This window comes from Calonectris borealis, chromosome 4 (assembly GCF_964195595.1).
Source record: "Calonectris borealis chromosome 4, bCalBor7.hap1.2, whole genome shotgun sequence".
Lineage (NCBI taxonomy): Eukaryota > Metazoa > Chordata > Aves > Procellariiformes > Procellariidae > Calonectris > Calonectris borealis.
The window spans coordinates 65477304-65494486 of NC_134315.1; the positions used below are offsets into that span (position 1 = coordinate 65477304).

Sequence of the window (17183 nt, forward strand, 5' to 3'; positions counted from 1 at the left end):
CTTCCAGCCTTTCGTAACTCCCCCAGGTTCACATGTGGTATGGGGAGGACTGTTAGGGGAAAGAAACAACGCTGTGGGGATTTGGGGCAGAGAAGATGACAAATTACATAAACCTTTGGTAGCTTTAAGAGCACACAAGTGAACTGTCAAAAACGTTCGCTGGGCCAGCTTTCCAGCAGGAGTACAGGTGCTCGCTGTGGCTGTTGTTTACCGATTGAAGCATAAGGTACCCAGGTTGTCTCAGGAGGGTCGCCCTCACCTGCCAGCCCTCCCTCTCTGGCCAAGTTGTGGTCCCAACTGTGTTTGCATCCTCCCGCTTAGCAAAAGGGTCCCGAGGCAGTGAGCATTTCTCATGAAATGGTGCAGTCACTGCTATGTAATTATTACATCAAGGACTGTAAAGTATTTGCCCTGATCCGTGACTTGACTTGTGATGCTGGCTGGTCAGGACGGCAGCTGGCAATTTTTTAAGGCAGTGCATGGTATCTTGCTTTACAGCAGTACACGTGAAATGCCCTGGGGGGCAAAATCTACTGATTGCTGCGGTAGAAGCAGCAGCCTGTCCCCCGCCCTTGCGCACACCTTCTCCTGTCCCTGTCTGCATGTTGTTTGCTCCCCTTGCAGCTCAGGAGATCCTGTCCTTCAACCCTGTAAGAACCCAGTCACTGATAGCTTTCAGGTTCTGAAGTATTGAAAGGAGCTGATCTCTTTTTTTTAACACCAAAACTTAAAGAGGCTTTTACTTAAAGCTAGCGATAAGTAGTAGTGAGAGGCATTTTTGTGCTCGTGTGGGCCCTCACTGTCTCTTTACAGCTTAAAGTAGATAATACACCAACATTTATAGTTAGTAGTTTCTGCCAGGTATCTCTGATTGCAAATCACCTTTAAATACATTCCTTCCAGTTCACCAAGTAGCATGTGAAATTACTACCTCTCTGATTACTGTGTGGTAAAATCTCAGTTAAGGTATGTAATTTAAATTACAACTTTTTTCTTTAAATCTAAATGGGATCTTTATTTGACACACTTCACTTCAGATATGACCTCTGTGTCTCTGCGGGGTCATTTTCTGGGTTTATGACGCACTTCGCATTCCTATAAAGCCCTTCACTGGGTGATCTTAAAGTCTTTACAAGCTTTAATTAACTGAAGTGCTATGTCTCCCCTGTGAAGTCAGTAAATATTCTTAATTGCTTTTTGCAGAAAGGGGAAAATGTGCAGAGAAATTTTAAAGTAATTCACCCATGCTGGGCGAAAAGCTACTGAGGAGGCAGGAGCAGAGGCCGCGATTCCTGAACCCCCGTTGACGTGCACCGTTTCTCTTTATTGCATAAGCGTGCGCAGGAAAGATGTGACCTAGCGTAGTGAGGCAAGATGTAGGTCAGGCGTCCTTTGTCAGTACATCATCTGCTTTTTGACCTGTAAGTTGCTGAAAGCAACAAAAGCCTATGGATGAGGGAGTCTTTTCAAAACTGGTTAAAAAAGAAACAAGCAAACCCTGAAAGCCTCATTCCTCTCTAAAGAGCTATTTTTAGGAAGCTAAAGCAAAGATGAATACCCTGGGGGTCTGTACGCAAAGTTTCTGTCTGGCTGCCTTTGGATAGCTTAAGTTTTAATGCACTTGTCAGGCTGTCGCCATTTGCGCCTGGTGAAAAGCAGGGACCAGACAGAGTGGGCCACGCTGATGGCACAACGTAGCTGCTGCGTGGTGTGCTGCCACGCGGGGAGGGGACGGATCCTTCTTTGAGGCTGCTGGTGCAAAGCCTATTAACTGGAGGTTTTGTGAAGAGGCAACATGCAGTGTTAAGATGGCTCTCATTCCCATTTTGATCACAGGATGTTGTTGACTCTGTCCTGAGCAAAAGGGAAAAAAGATTTCAACTGTGTTGTTGCTGACTACTTTATCAGAAAAATGGCAGTGCGTAGAGCATGAACAGAAGGTACCGTTTTTCTTGATAACAATATGTGATACCCAGTTTTAAGGACTACCAAGGAAGGAGGCTTAACAGGGCATCATTGTTGCCCTTCCACAGCTGTGAAAATGAGTTAGTTGTGTCTGTCACTTCAACCATGCTCCATCCCACGTGGAAGTTCTTTTCTTACCCTTGGGTACCTGGTTGTTTACTTTTGCTGAAGGTAGAACGACTCTGATGACAATGTTGGAAGGAGGCTTTATTCTGCATTTGAAAGTCCCGAATGCAGGATGTGGTCTCCCGATTCAGGGGCAAGAGGGGACAACGAAAGCTGCTCTGTTGTTGAGAGAAAGGGGAAAAAGTGCTCGCACTGGTGTAAGAGTCGCAGCGCAGCAGAAGTGCCGTGGGAAGGCAGTCCTCGCTGCTGCTCTTAAACACTTCACTGGGAGCTGAAGCACTGGCTTTGTACAAAGCAGGCTCTTGACTGTGGAGGTTGCAAAGAAGCAGAGAGCAGCTGGGGCAGGGAAGGCAAAACCTTCATTTACTGAAGTCCTTGGCAGTGGTTGTACCATTTTCTTTTACCCAGCACATGATAAGTAGATATAATTGTAAGTGCAGTCGTGCAACAACAAAGTTGGATGAGCTGATTTAGGTGAAATGAGAATCGATGAGGAGTTAACTCTAGATTATTATTGCTTTGACGTTTGCAACTCACATATTTTCTTCCTCTCCTATTCGTCCTAGAAAATAAACCCCTTTTTTCTACAGGGACACTAGAAGGAAGGCTTAGGCACAATTGATTTGTATTTCAGCTCGACAGATCCGTAATAAAAGCATGTCCCTCTCATGTGAGTGGAACTGCTCCCCCCCAAGAAGGCCTCGTTAAAGCAGGGAAGGCTGAAGACGTTACAGCAGCAGATTCCTGTGGCCTTGAACTCTGCTGCCACAGGACAGTAGTTCAGTTTTGAAACAGCAGTTAATCATTTTAAAATTGCTTTGAATTCTTGCCTTGAGACTTTAATTGGGGAGTTGATACAGAATTGGCTGATAGAGAAGAACTGTGATAGCTCATGGGGTGAGTTAAGACAATATAAACTAAAACAAGAGCAGGTGATGGTAATACTCATTTAAAAGCAGACAAAAGTAGCATCAAAATGAAGAGGGGCAGACTCACAATCTGATATGTAAGTGCTGAGAACCACTTTATTAGCAAACAGACCAATGCAGTCAGCCATCCAAACTGAAGGGAAGCTTGAGGGAGGAGTGTGTTACTTAAGGCAAGGGAAGATACTGCAAGGTGAAGCTTTCAGCCTCTCAATTCACAGGCACCAACACAGGACATAGGTTTGGCAGGTACTGTTCTGTATAACAAATTGGAGTTGTGATTTTGCATTAAGGACGCTTTGCCTTATCTCCTGTGGTTATTGCTGTTAAATTTGGAATGTGAGAATGATTTAGTTGGTTAAATGAAACTTAAACTGATACAACTGAAGTGACGTTTTTGTCTGCTGTAAGATTGTGCATCCATAGTTATCTGATGATTTGTAAATCTAAAAGATTGGTTTGCAGCATGTTTTAGGGGCGCATTGGTGTGTGAATGTTGGATACTCAGTACTTCTAGTAAGTTTGCAGCTGCGGTTCAGTGTTTAAAACTTGTTAGCACCTCATAACAGATACCAGGCAGCAGTCCTGTATTAACAAATCCACATTTACATTTGGTGCCCGTTACAAAAACTCTGTCTGCTGACATGATGCTCTCAGAGGACACAGCTGCCTGACAGCAGCCTGGCATGGCAGCGTGGTACTTCTCATTGTGCGCAGGGAGCTGTGCATAGCGGTGTCGGCTGCCTGCCCTGGTGCTGCCCACCCTCCAGGTCAAAGCAAACCCAAAAGGAGGCCCTGCTGCAACCAGGAAAAGGAACAAGGCATTGCGAGCTGGGACCTCACACCTGGCGATGCCTTCATTGGATGTTAAGCCTATAGAAAATAATTTATTGTTAGCAAGTTAAATGCCTGGGTGGTTTTCAGCCAATTCCAGGTATTTTGAAATTTTGAAAATACCGGAAAGTTTGAAATTCCCTTAATCGTGACAGCAGGAAGTTACTAATACTGGCAGGGGACTTCAGTGTTAGAACTCTTGCAACTTGGAAAAGCTTGCTTTCTTTGGGGAGGGGGCGGAAAGCCCCACAAACCCTTCTGCTTCTTATCCCTTTTTCCTGTTGTTTGCCTGTGTTGTGTCTGCTCTGTTGCAGATGGAACCAATGTTTCTCCTGCATCTTATTATGAACTAGGGTAAGTCTGTTCCCTTAAACAGGCAGGAAAAGGAGCAGGAGGACAGAGTGGACCTGACCTTTATTTTTGACAGCCTATCTTCCGAGTTCGTGGTAGGATTCCTAGTGGTGGAGCACCTACATAAGGAAGAGAATCTTCCCCTCTTATGTTTTTCTCTAACTAACGTGACTGAAGTCGCTTAGCAGCCACAGTCTGGATCAGAAAGTGCTTCTTGGCCATAAACAGGCAAGGTGCAGTACTGCAGAGCCGATTAATTATCAGATCTGGGGGAGGAAATGCTGAGATGTCACTGCTTAAAATTTTCTTTAGTGCTCTGTTAGCTTCCAGTTTGGGGAAAACTGACAGGCTTGAGGATGAAAATGTAGCTTTAGTCTAGAAAATCTAATGTACTGAAAAATACCCTGTTGGTGGTAGTTACCTGAGCATTTTCAGTACTGAGATCCAAGCATTGCAAAAACGGATGACAGGCATGTTCTTTTTCTGTAATCTGTAGGATCGATGTCACTTGTCATCATTGCGAAATCATTGCTGTGCTGTCCATCCCTTTTGTTACATGCTCCGTTGGGTTTTGTAGCTGTTTTATCTACTTCAGCACCTCCCAGCTCATTGATGTATTGGATCAGTATTTTGGCTAATTCTGAGTGCATTATGTACATTCAGAGCACCCAAACTATTCTCCAAGTGCAGCTGAAACTATGCTTTGATCTGAATTGCATGACTAAACTGAAAGAATCCCCTTAGATTCATTTTTTGCACTTAATATCCAGAGAACAAGGTGGTTGCGTACTCATATAGTGTAAAACAAGTAGGTGAGTCTATCTGGACTTGTGTAACACTGTGGATTTAAGTAGCTTGCTTTCTTCCTCTTCACCACCCCCCCTTGCAGGCCACTTTTACATCTGGCAATTCAAAACTGCGTTTTCTAAAGTGGGTTTTTAAAAAGCCTTAAACAGCAGCCCCAAAGGAAAGCTTGTTCTCCGGTGGTTGGCAGCCAGCTGACTTGCAGGCAGCCCCATCTCGCTCCCCCTGCCTACTTCAAGGTCACAGGGTTGCGCGGAGCCGCTTCACGCTGCTACAGGCATGACAGGCATTAACAAGAAATGGCTTTCCATGTAGAAACCGCTGTGGCAGCGTAATCTTTGTCTGAGGCTGTTTAGGCAGCAGACTGAGCTGCCCTAATGGGAATAAAACACACAGTGGACCAGTGGTGGAGAGCTGCACGGATACGGCCTGTTAACAGCTGAAGGTGGGGCTGTGCCGGGACAAACCAGTGTCTCTTGCTATCCTGAAAGACTGGAAAAGAGGTTGGGAGTTGAAAGGAGCAGCAGCAGTAATGAGCAGAGGTACTCCGTGTGCTCTTTGGTTTTGTACTGGGCGAGTAAAAGGAGCAACAGCGGTTAGAGGGACATTGTGTTTGCGGTGAAGCAAACACGTCCCTTTTTCAAAATATTATACTGAAAGCTAGGAGTTGTCCCGGGGTAAATATCATCAGATTAAGTTTGTTGCATTTCTGGTTGAATGTGTTTGCCAACACTGCGATCTGTAATCATATGAAGACATTTACATCAATGCAGCATATACTGAAATCTGTTTGCAAAAGCCTGCATCTGCTGAAACTTTCTGTAATGTGGAAATTTCTTGTGTCGGTTCCTCAGAATGAGCACGTAGGAGCTGTGGCTATAATGCACCTCCAGCTGGAGGCAGAGCAGTGCTTCCTGATGAGAGATTTCCAGTGTGTACTGGAAAAGCCTGCGTATATATCAGCATGGGCTGAGAATATTTCCCAGTGCTCCTGACAGAAGAGAAGTCTTGTTTAGGAGTTTTGCAATTTTTAGATAGTAGAAATAGAATTATTTTTCTTTCCTGGAGAGAATCGTTTCATAAAATCCTACAACAAGAAGGCAGGATTACTTGTGGGTGGGTTTGGGTCCCCCCCCCCCATTAAAAATGAATCACAAGACTAAGGAAAAAACCTCTGGACTTCTCAAAATAAGATCAGAATTAGAACAAATCAAGAATGTGTTAAATCTGTGCTGCAGCTGTGCCAGCTGTATAATGGTAGCTGTTACACACCACACTGGCATAGAATTGTGGTAGTTTGGAAAGTTGTCAGCAAACAGCAACATTAACGAAACTCTCACACTTCCTATATAATACCAGCTTCTCATGTCAGAGACTTCATAAAAATCACTACTTTTTTTAATATAAGCCTTCTACGAGAGAGATTTTAATGCGGCAGAAATAGAGATGCTCAGATTTAAAATGAATGAGGTGAAAAAGAATTATGGGGTAAAGTATTGTTCTTGTAAATATGCAGGGGAAATAACATATTAAAATATGTAAGTACTCAAGGGTATTCTGAAATACAGGTCTGAGGAAAAAGCTAGCAATGTAATTCAAGAAAAAATTTGGATTTATTGTGATTGTCTCTCAGAGGATGACCTGTGAAATATTGGAAGGTTTATTTGTGGCACCTCCTCCTTACAGTGCTATACTTCAGCTGTCAACCTTTTTGTCTGAATAGAGCAGTTGACAAGATGGGAGCTGTTGGAGAGGAAGCATGGGAGAATAACCTGGAAGGAATGGCTGCATCTGTATCACCTCTGTACCCTGGCTGTACCAAAGGCCAGGAGACGTCAGCTGCCTCAGGTGCAGCAGTTGCCCAGAAGCAGAGCTCCTGAGGGGAGGCTGGGGATGAGCTGCAAGTGACAGGCTACTTTGCAGGGATTACAGGTGCGGTATTTTGTATCATTTCAGCAAAATTTGGAAGCTGTGGGCAGGATCAAGTTAGAGGTAGTACTCATTCAATGATTGGTGGTAACTTTTTAGATCTGGATAGAAAAGACTCCTTACTCTGACGGTCAAATTCCTTATTTTTCCCCTCTCGATTTTCAGTCTTCCTTCTGCTGGCTTTGGTATTGAACTGCATGTAAGCTTTTTTTTCATCCTCTTTGCTACCACCGAGTTGGAAGGAGCTAGCTCCCCCAGTCTGTTCAGCTGACTGTGCTCATAAAGGACTTTGCTTCTAACCCAGATGCTGAGGAAAGCAGTTTTGCTTATGGGTCAACTCCCTCAATACACTAGTCTACTGGGACTTGCCTTGGTAACTCTTTTGGTATCTCATGCTTGAGCTGTCTCTCATTTTCAGGGGCTGGGCTCATATCAATGCGTTCAGAGAAAAGGCGGTAGCATCTCACACCCGCCCTCTCCTTAGCGCTGTTGCCGCATCTGCATTGAGATTTCACAGTGTGAACTCTAAAATGGGATCTGGATCGGCTGAGGCCAGTCCCTCTGAAGAAGGCAGGATCCCAAGGTGTGTAAAAGCCGCGCAAGCATGGCTAACCTGAATGCCTGTCTTGCTGCTAGCACAGGTTTCTGCTCTTTGTTATTAGCGTAGTGTAATTCAGTTGCAAGGTTTAGCTCACCAGTTCTGCTGGGAGCTAGAGGGATTTCCCCAAGATAATTTTGTCTTAGACCATCTAAAGGATGTGGTCTAAAAAATTTCGTAACTATTGTGAGGGTGAGCTTAAATGTGTGTGGTGTAGGGAGCAACAAATGTCCTGCTTTGCTCTAGTGCGCTCACAAAAATGCGCTTTCCTTTCCATTTATTAGGCCTTTCAAGCCTTAGTTTTATATAAACCACATGTCCACTAAATCCGTTCGTTAGAGACTTAGAAGTATTAATGACTCATTTTTGTCATAGCTTGATAGCACAATAGGAGGAACATATGGGATGCCTGGGACAAACAAGGTCCTTTACAGCACCTGCACATTGTACTTTCCTGGCCCTTTCCCAGCGCCTGGAGGTTTCTATTCCTTAGTTCGTGTTCGTTTGACTGTGAGCAGAGGCTCAACTCAGAAACTTGCTGTTCAGCATGGCTTTCTGGGAGAAACATGAACTCAGTAAGCGTCCCTGACCTTTCTGGCCTTGGCCATAAAAATCTTTCCATTGTATGCAGCTGCATGGTCGGCAGGTTGGCATTTGCCTCCTCGAAACACGTCAGGGATTAACCTTTTGCAAAAGCAAATTGCAGAAAGCAGAACCTGCCTGCCAGTGCAGGCTGCCCATTGCCACCTCTCTCCTTACTGGGGTGTACGTTTGTCCCTGGCCTGGGACTCCATTTGGTTTTCTGCAGATAAAAACATCTGACTTGCCCCAATGAAAGGAGCATTTTAATGAGGTTCTTGGAGACCTTCTGCGCTTTCCCTTGAAATCTAAATTTACTTTGGAAGAGCAGGTGCAAGAAAAAGATGCCCTTGTGAAGATGAGAAAGCAGCCTGGTGGTTGCGTTAAAATGCCTGCGCCTTTAATTAATATTGACTGAGACTGCTCAGAAGAGAATGGTTATATTATCTGCTGTGGCTGAGGGGATGTTGAAATACAGGTGGGAGTTATCAGGCAGGTTTCAGTCAGGGCTGTCGTCGCTGTCGTGTTTCTCTTTGGCTTTTAAATCCTTTCCCTGTTTGTTAAAAGAGCAAGTCACAGAACAGCTTTCCTTGTGGAAGCTTGTTTTATAGTCCTAGGATCTGGCTTTCCGTTCCCAGCTGAAGAACTTTGGGAAAGTACAAGAAATGGAAGACTGCAAGAACTACAAAGTGTAAATGAGTTGGAAATAAATATTTTGCAGTATGTTAAATACTGTCCACGTGCTAGGACACAGTCTCCCTGTGGTGGAGGGTGATGGAAGCATTCCTGAGAAAATCAGGACGAGGTTCCTATGGGGGAACGGGTGGGAGAGAGGGAGAGGAGAAACGAGGCCAGGAGAAGCTGTTACTGCCCAAAGGTGCCTTGGGCAGGCAAGTTCGGACAATGAGGAAGAGCAGAGGGAAAGGGGCCACGCTGTGGATTGCCTGTGTTAGCTCTGGAGGCCAGCTCTGAAGGTCAGAATTGAGCGCCCGGGTGCTGCAGAGTTTTGGCTCCTATGGCTGAAGGCGACCTCCAGGAAATGCCCCCCAGACATGGTAATGCTGGCCCCAGGAGCTCAGCTAGCAAGAGATGCCGAAGTAAAGGTTAGAGTAAGGGAATGATGTTGGTGTTTGCGAAGTTGACAGATTGTCATTTTTATGCCTTTTCTGTATAACTTTTTAAGCAAGGCTATCTCAGCACACGGAGTGTGAAAAGCAGACATGCTTTGTGTTTCCTCCAGCATAAGGAACCCAGGGACAATGGTGTTACAGATGGGACGACTCAGGACAAGCCAGGGAGTGCCAGGGGTTGGGATCAAAACACCTGGGGCAGGGCTGCCCCACTGAGTACCAAAAAAAAGGAGAGGTCTTTGCACAGGGATATTGCTCAGTAGCAGAAGCCAGGTGAAGAACTGACACTGCTGACTGGCAACGTGTAAGGGTGCGAATGCATTACAGTGAGGGTGACATTTCAGAACATACATTGCTTGTTTTCTAAATGTTTTTCCTGAATTCAACAATCAAATGTCATGGTTGAAAGGTGCATGCAACCAGGTACCAACTAGGGGAGAGGTACTACCTCAGAAGTATCCTAGTCTAAGACTTCCAACTAAAAGTCACCAGATTGGGATATTAAACAGTAGTTTGCAATTATTCATTTTCCACCTCAGTGATTATACCTTTTTTTTCAGTTTGGCTATTGAGTATACATTGAGATCGAAGCTGTGAAGGCAGAAACATTTGTTTGCACTATGAACAAAAAGATTTTAAATCATCATTTGGGAACACTGAGAATTCGGATCAGCTTTCATGCTGACAGTTAGCTGCTTGACCCAGGTCAAGAAACTGGGCTGCATTTTATGGGCTTCAACCCAGGCTGGACCTGCTGGCCTAGAAGGCCAGATACCATCCCCTTTCTTGCTGCTGGGATTCTTCTGTTAAACCAAACAATACAAACACATCTGCCTGGGTCTGTGGAGTGACTGACCAAAGAAATTGCTCCTGCTCTTTGTGCCTTATATTTAATTCCTCATATTATATATTGAATTGCCCTTCTTAATGGTTTGTTACTGGAATTACAAAACGCCAGCTTGCTTGCAAAATACCGCAGCTGGCAGCCAGATCCCAGGTAATGTGTTGCCATGGTATCAAACCGAACTGGCAATGATCAGTGTGCCCATGGACAAGTTACCAATGTGATAATGAATGTTTAAGTGTTTACACTCATTTTACTCTAGTCGGTAAGACCAGTGTACGTAGAGGAGAGCAGAGCGGAACTGAAAGATGGCGGCTGGAGTCGGCGCTTGGTGCTGCGGGGAGCTGCGCCCAGGCTACGAGTGGTGCTTGCCATTGAGAAGCTTGGCCATTGCCCATGACTGCACAGTCACTGCACGCAGTGTTTTATTTATTCAAGACCAAATTTCTGAGACTAGAAAGGGAGAAAAAGTATTTTCTGTTAAGCAATGCTTGGGTGCTGTGGTAAAAGAGGGCTGGAAAACTTGCTTGATATTCTTGGTTGACTGAAGTTGACTTGAATTCACCAAATGGGTCAGGTAGAAAATATGAGTAGATTTTGTTTGATGTTTTCAACAAATAATGGGTTTGGAGGTGTTTTTCCTTTTGAAAGAACCTTATCTTTCTTTTAAAATTATCAAGTTTGCTATTAAAATATGGCATAAAATGAAGAAAATACTTTCATATTGGATTACCATGGTTTTTTATTGCTCTGAAATGAGCATTTTCAGTTTTGTTTTACCAAGGAAGCCAAAAAGCTTGTCATTTTGAGTCAGTGAAGTGACTGTTTGGTTTTCTTTGGCCAGCACTCCACAAACTCACTTATTCACATAGCTATAAATAAGGATATCTTAATATTTTCATATCTACACATTTTGATTTATAGCAGCAGCAGCTAAAGAAAATAACTGCTTTCCCAGTCTACAGCAAACTGTTGAAAAATGTGCTCACATATGTGTCTTTTCCTTTCTTAATTGAGTTATACACATGACAGAAAAATCCTGATATGAAAATGTGCGTTGCCTTTGGGCCACAGCCTGTGATAGATATTTGAAAAAAGATTTATGTGGGGATCAAAGGTATTTGTTGAGAGAGATTTTTCGTAAGAAGAGTAACAAAACAGAGGTCCCTCAGACTCCCCGGTGACACAGAGCAGACTGAATTCTGAGTTGTGGGGCAAGTTGAGGAAATGCTGACTTTCCCACCCTCAGTCTCTCCCCCAGCTAAGAGCAGGTTCAGTTGGAAGCAGACCTGGCTGCTACAGCTGTTGATTTTCCTGTCGGAACCATGTTTTCCTTCACCCTTCCTCTCCTTGCCAGGCAAGTGTGCGTGAGGGACGCAGAGCCTGAGGGACTGGAGGCTCCCTTTATATTGCTTTTCTAGGCAGGGTGTTGGAGGAGTCTCAATGACTGTGTTTACCCTTCTATCTTGCAGCCTCATTGAAGGAGCCTGTTGCTTTTTGCTGGCTGGACTGGAAATGCATTTCAAAAAATAAAAACATAATAATCTTGTGCGTCACAGGTCACATCTTTCCTGTGGAGAGTTAATTCACAGAGCCTGGGGCAGGCTGTTGACACCAGGCTGGAGACAGGATGGGGGGAAAGGCACGCTCGTGCTGCTGAATGTAATCAATAGAGCGGAGGGCTTTGCTTGGGATGGAGCCATTTGTTTTATCTTCTTTCTGATTTTTTTAGGGAAGCAGAGGTTTGTTTCATGACTCTCCCTCTGAAGCAGCAGGTGATACGATTTGATGAAAATTAAGTGGCAGTGTTTCAAGGACAACACAGATGTGATGTATTCATTTAATCTTTGCCGCCCTAGTGGGAATGAACAGCTACCTGGGTGGGTGTAAGGCTGTCTGGGCAGCATTGCTGCTGGGCAAAGGCTTCTGCCGTTCAGAAATAGATGTCGCTGCTTCTGGTGCATCTCCTCCTGTTGCTCTGAGAGAGCCAACCCCGATGGCATCTGCTGAGGCTACTGGTCAAGCCGTGGCTCTGATTTCATCTTTGTGAGGTCATTAGCAGCTTGGCATCTGCCAGCAGCTACACTCCTCACCTTCTTAAAACTGGCTTTTATTACCCTTCCACAATTATAAAGGGGAGCTCCACATGTGCATTACAAAAAGTTGTAGCTGTGAGCCAAAGCTATGCTGAGCTAGCAGTTGTCACCCTGAAAGCTGAGAGTTAAGTCTCACATTCCCTTCTCCTCTGTGATGCTTGCAACACAAGCCTTACACCAAGTGTTACAGGAAAAATAGCATGGACTCAAGGCACAAAGTCTGGATTCAGATCTCAGCTCTACCAAAGTGTTTCTAGGGGAGGGGGCTCGAATGCTGCATTCTGGTCCAGGGCAGTTGCAAATGAAAATGCTTCACTTGGGTAGTTACTGCATTTCTGTCCCTCTGATTTCATCTGCCTTGATGCTCTGTTGTTGTCCAGGTTGCTGCGGCTGTGCCAGCATGAAGCTGGCTCCCCTGCAGGAAATCACGAAAAGAAGTGGCTGCCTTTCTGCTCCCTCATTAAAATATGCCAGGGGTGCTCGCAACCTGGAAGGCCTGTGTTTTTTAATAAATCCATGGCTGTAGTAGCCAGTTCTTCAGCACCCCTCCATGCTTTTTTGCCGTAGTAATTGTGGTGGTTATTAATGCCTTTTGCAGGTGCTGAGAACAGAGTAGAGCTGCTGTTGTTCAGCAGCTCATCAGAAGTAATCCCTATGTGAGGCAGTCTTGGCTATTTAACCTGCTTTAAGGGTCCTTATTTAGGAAGAACGTCTCCAGTGAAAGCCCATCAAGCTGCAGAAAACAGCACTGCTGATGGCAGCAGCAGTCTGCCTGCTTCGCTTGTTGTGACTGGATGTATTTCCTTGGGGTATCACCAAGAATACAAGGTGCCATTATAGCTGCTGATTTTATGGAGAGATGAGAACATCTGCTTCCTACAAAAGCTGTTGCCATAGCAGCTATGTGCTTTAAGAATGGATTCTTAATACAATCTAGGTATTTAGAGTATGCCATAAGGGTTGAATGCAGTACAAAACAATCAGTTTAAGAGCCAACATAGTTGGGCCTTATGCTAAACCACGAGCATAACTGGAATCAAGCCTTTGGGGCCAGTTCTCCCTATCCAGGTATCTCCACGCCCATCACATCAGCAGTACATAGGCATGTCATGTTCAGAATTGCTTGTTGTGAGCTGACTTATCTATCTGCATTAAAATAATACCACAGGTTACTTTCACTGCAGCCTAGGAGAGTGTGCGAATCTGCACGTTTTCCATGACTAAGCAGATTTTAACCATAACAAGAACTTTAAAAGTTTTAATGATGCAATTAGACCAAGTTTAAGAATGAGCCACCTGAATCTATGGAAATGGTGGTACCAGAAGTGGGGCTGAGGAAGCCAAGACAGAAGCTGGTTTGCATGTTTTTCCTCTGCACATATATGAAAAGACATACTCGGAAAGAAAGGAGGCTTGAGCTGCAAATGTCAGGCTCGCAGCATGGTTAACTTCCTGACTGACTTTTTTTTTTTTTTAATGCTATATCATGTCTGATACCTAATTTCTACTTATTGGGAGAAGGAATTTCAGTGTAAACTGTGTTTTCATTCTCCTCTTGCCACATTAGCATGGGAAATGGTAAAATGTCATTTGTTTGTAGAAATATTTTACATTCTCATCTTCATGCATATTGTCTAAACAAATAAAAATTCCTTAGGATTGTAATAGCCTAATTTTACAGAGATCCATTTGTGAATCTGTAATGAGAGGTTAAATAAGCAGAGAAGAGGGGAAACGAGAGTTTTGTCAGATGTTTGCAGCTCTTGGCATAAACCACAAAATACAAGCTCAGGACCATAAATCCCACTGGTACTTGCATTTGCATTTGGAGTCCAGAGGCTGGGTGCAGTGCAGGATTACATTCTGAGTAAAATCCTTGTCAAAATAGAAGTGTATCTATAGCTGACTAATGGGACAGAGTGCTCTTCTGTGTGCCGGGTCCAGCTTTGGGCTGGGGACCACACCACTGTCTCCTGTTAGCCTTAATTGTCATGAACAAGACCAAACATTACCCCACAGATGCACACGTTTCTAGACTGGTTGCTTTCTTCCCTTGGTTTCTGTGCTGTAGTGAGTAGGTTTTGGAGACTTTTTCTTCAGTAATCAAGCTTAACTGTGACCATTGAAGCACCACAGCTGAAACAGGACCAGGTCAGAAATGTGCCACAATCAGCTGTTGGTGGAGGTTCTCTGATGCCCGTGTGGCAGGACGGACAGGAGGCTTTCTGTGACCTTGTTCAGAGCAGATGCTCTCCCACCAGAGCAGGTAATAAGCAAAGTGTTCACTGAGCCCTGAGACAGGCTCCTGCCCGCTACCTGCACTGAGCCACAGCCTGCTTCCCCACCACAGCTCTGTACTGTCTTTCAGGGACCCATCTGCAATAATTATGGCTGCACGTATTTATCCATATGATTTAAAGCACCTGGTAGAAATTGCAGCTGCCAGTTAATGTTTGTCTGCAATATCTTGAATACAGAAAACTAGGGAAACACCCTTCTCCCTTAGTCTCTTTCCTCTCCCTACCATTAATTTTAGTTTTGCAGGCAAATACATCATGTACAGCCCCTGTAAAAAGTGCCAGAGGAGGAGTTGGTGCACGTGGGCCTACGCGCTGTCCTACACTGGTCAGCAGTGAATAAACTGCTTTGCCACCATGGTCATTGGGAGACTTGGAGCCAGAGGAATCACCACATGCCTCTGTAGCCTGCCCGCTCCAGCTCAGTTTGTGCAGACCACTTGCAGCTTTGGACTAGGAGCTGCAAGATGATGTACATTATTACATTTCCAGCCCCAGGCTCACAATCTCTACTCCTTTAATCTCACAATTTACCAACTGTAAATTTTTTTTTCAAGTATGTCAGAGTAAATTAAATTTGTAATTCCATCTCATTTTTCTTTAGTAATTATACCACTGTATGCTCAAGGTTATATGTTACCAAATCCCACTCTTGAATTACAGAGTATGTCGCATTGGAAGTATCATCCTCGATAGGTATTGCAGTCACTGTGCAATAATAATACACCTGTCACATCAATATGTAGGGAAGCCTAACAGCACAGTTTAAAGCCTTTTTAACTGTGTTCTTTCTACCAGAACTTGGTGTGGCAATTATATGAATCAAAACTAAGGTAAAACGTCTATTGATGTAAAGCCTGGAAGACAACTGCACTCCCAACTTGGAATGTCATCTTGGTATGTTTTAATATGTGCTTTAGGTGGACTGAAGAACTGGAACTGTATCTGAAAGAATGAGCTCTGAATGAGTGTAAGAGGCAAGCTCCTTCTTAATAACTGATAGCCTAAATTCTGCTTTCTTCCCTTCAGAGATGTGGATGTTAGGGCTGTCTTCATAGCTGGATCCCTGCTGCCCTCTAGGAATTTTTATAATGCAATTTTGTCAGCAATACCACTATACCTGTATTGCAAGCTGTGGATTCCTTTATTAATGTTCATAATGGTATTGAAAATACTTCAGATTTCTACAGGGACCTCTGAATTATCATATCCTGTTTTTGTAAGACCTTCAGGAGTTCTGCAAAGCCTCTCTGTTACTGCTGAGTTCTTTAAGGCATTGGCAAAGAAAGCAGAAAGTTACTTGTAATTTAAATAAACTAAGAATTAAATCAGCTTTTCATTTTGGCTTATGCTTGCCTGTCAGCAGAATAGAGGTTGTAGCATTGAAAGACACTCAGTTTCAGATTTTCAGTAGAGAGATGGTATGCAGCGAATCTAATAGAAATGTAATTTCTATCATTAGAAATGTTTTCTACTCCTAATAGCCCTTAGCAGGATATTTAGCAGGCGGTGGGCATACCAGCTCCGTATATTATAATGAGAGGTAGATTCAAAGGAAATCCCAAACCATGAAGAAATTTTATTGCAAACTGGCATTTTGTAACTCTGACAATGAATATTGATGCCTCATCATCCTTTCTTTTACATCTCCCCTCACAGGAAGGAGTAAGTGGTATGACAACATTGTGTGGGATCTGGCTCCTGTTATGAAAATAGTGGATTAAGTAATTGTCTGTGGTTAATGAATGCAGCTTGATTAGCTAGGGTTAGTCCAGAGATAAATGCAATGAAAATGGCTAACCCTGGACAACTGAGTATCCTTTTTAAAGGATTACAAATTTCAGTTTAAATTAACAAATGTTTGAATATGTTTCAGGATAGATATTCAACTGGTTATATAAGAAAATATTTTAATTACTGTTTAGTAAGCGGGAGAAACCCCACCACACATGGTTGACGTGTGGCATTTAAAAGTGCACAGCATCAAGGGTAAGACTGGCTACCCTGAATCTCCTGCAGAGGAATGGCGTGTGGGCAGCAGAGCAGAGCCTGGCTGTTGGCAAGGCCCGTCGTGTCGGTTGTCCAGGCTTGTCAGGGCAGCAGGAGACAGCAGAGGGATCAGAAGGTTGAGTTTGTGCGCTGCAAAGCTGAGAGATGGATCAGTTGCCTGGTTTCCAGCCCAAGTTTTCCAGGATTCTTGCACTGAAATAAGCTCGATGATACACAGGCACTTCACAGTGGTAAGGGTTTTCTGGAGCGTGCCCCGACATACGCGGTGTGTGCATATGCAGCGTAACTGCAAGAGCTGGCTGTGGTGTCGCTTGTGACTGCTGGATTCGTTTTCACGGGCCTGTTCGATAATGTGGGCTTTGCAGAGGAAAAGAAAATAGGATCTTCTGACTGCAGTGATGAAATGGTGTAACAGAAGAGTATCTGTCCTGCACGATCCTTAACTGTGTCACAGTGTTCAGTGGGCCCTTACTTTTTTCCTGAATAGTTTCCCTGATAAAAGTTTGTTTGAAGGCATAATTAGGTAGTAAAATTCATTTTTACAGCTGATTAAAAAAAAAAACAAAACAATTCCTCTTTTATGAAAGCCAAATGAGAGAGACTGCAGTGTTTTCCGTAAAATTGAAAATGAAAGATTTTTGAAGTAATGTTTTTGGCTTCAATATATTAAATTGTGCATTCTTTCGTGATTACT

At 43.9% G+C, this 17183-nt stretch overlaps 1 protein-coding gene across 1 annotated transcript in view; it reads left to right on the forward strand.

Moving 5' to 3' along the window:
- Window positions 1-17183, forward strand: part of ARHGAP24 (Rho GTPase activating protein 24) — a 245542-nt gene that overhangs the window by 160400 nt on the left and 67959 nt on the right. The window lies entirely within an intron of this gene.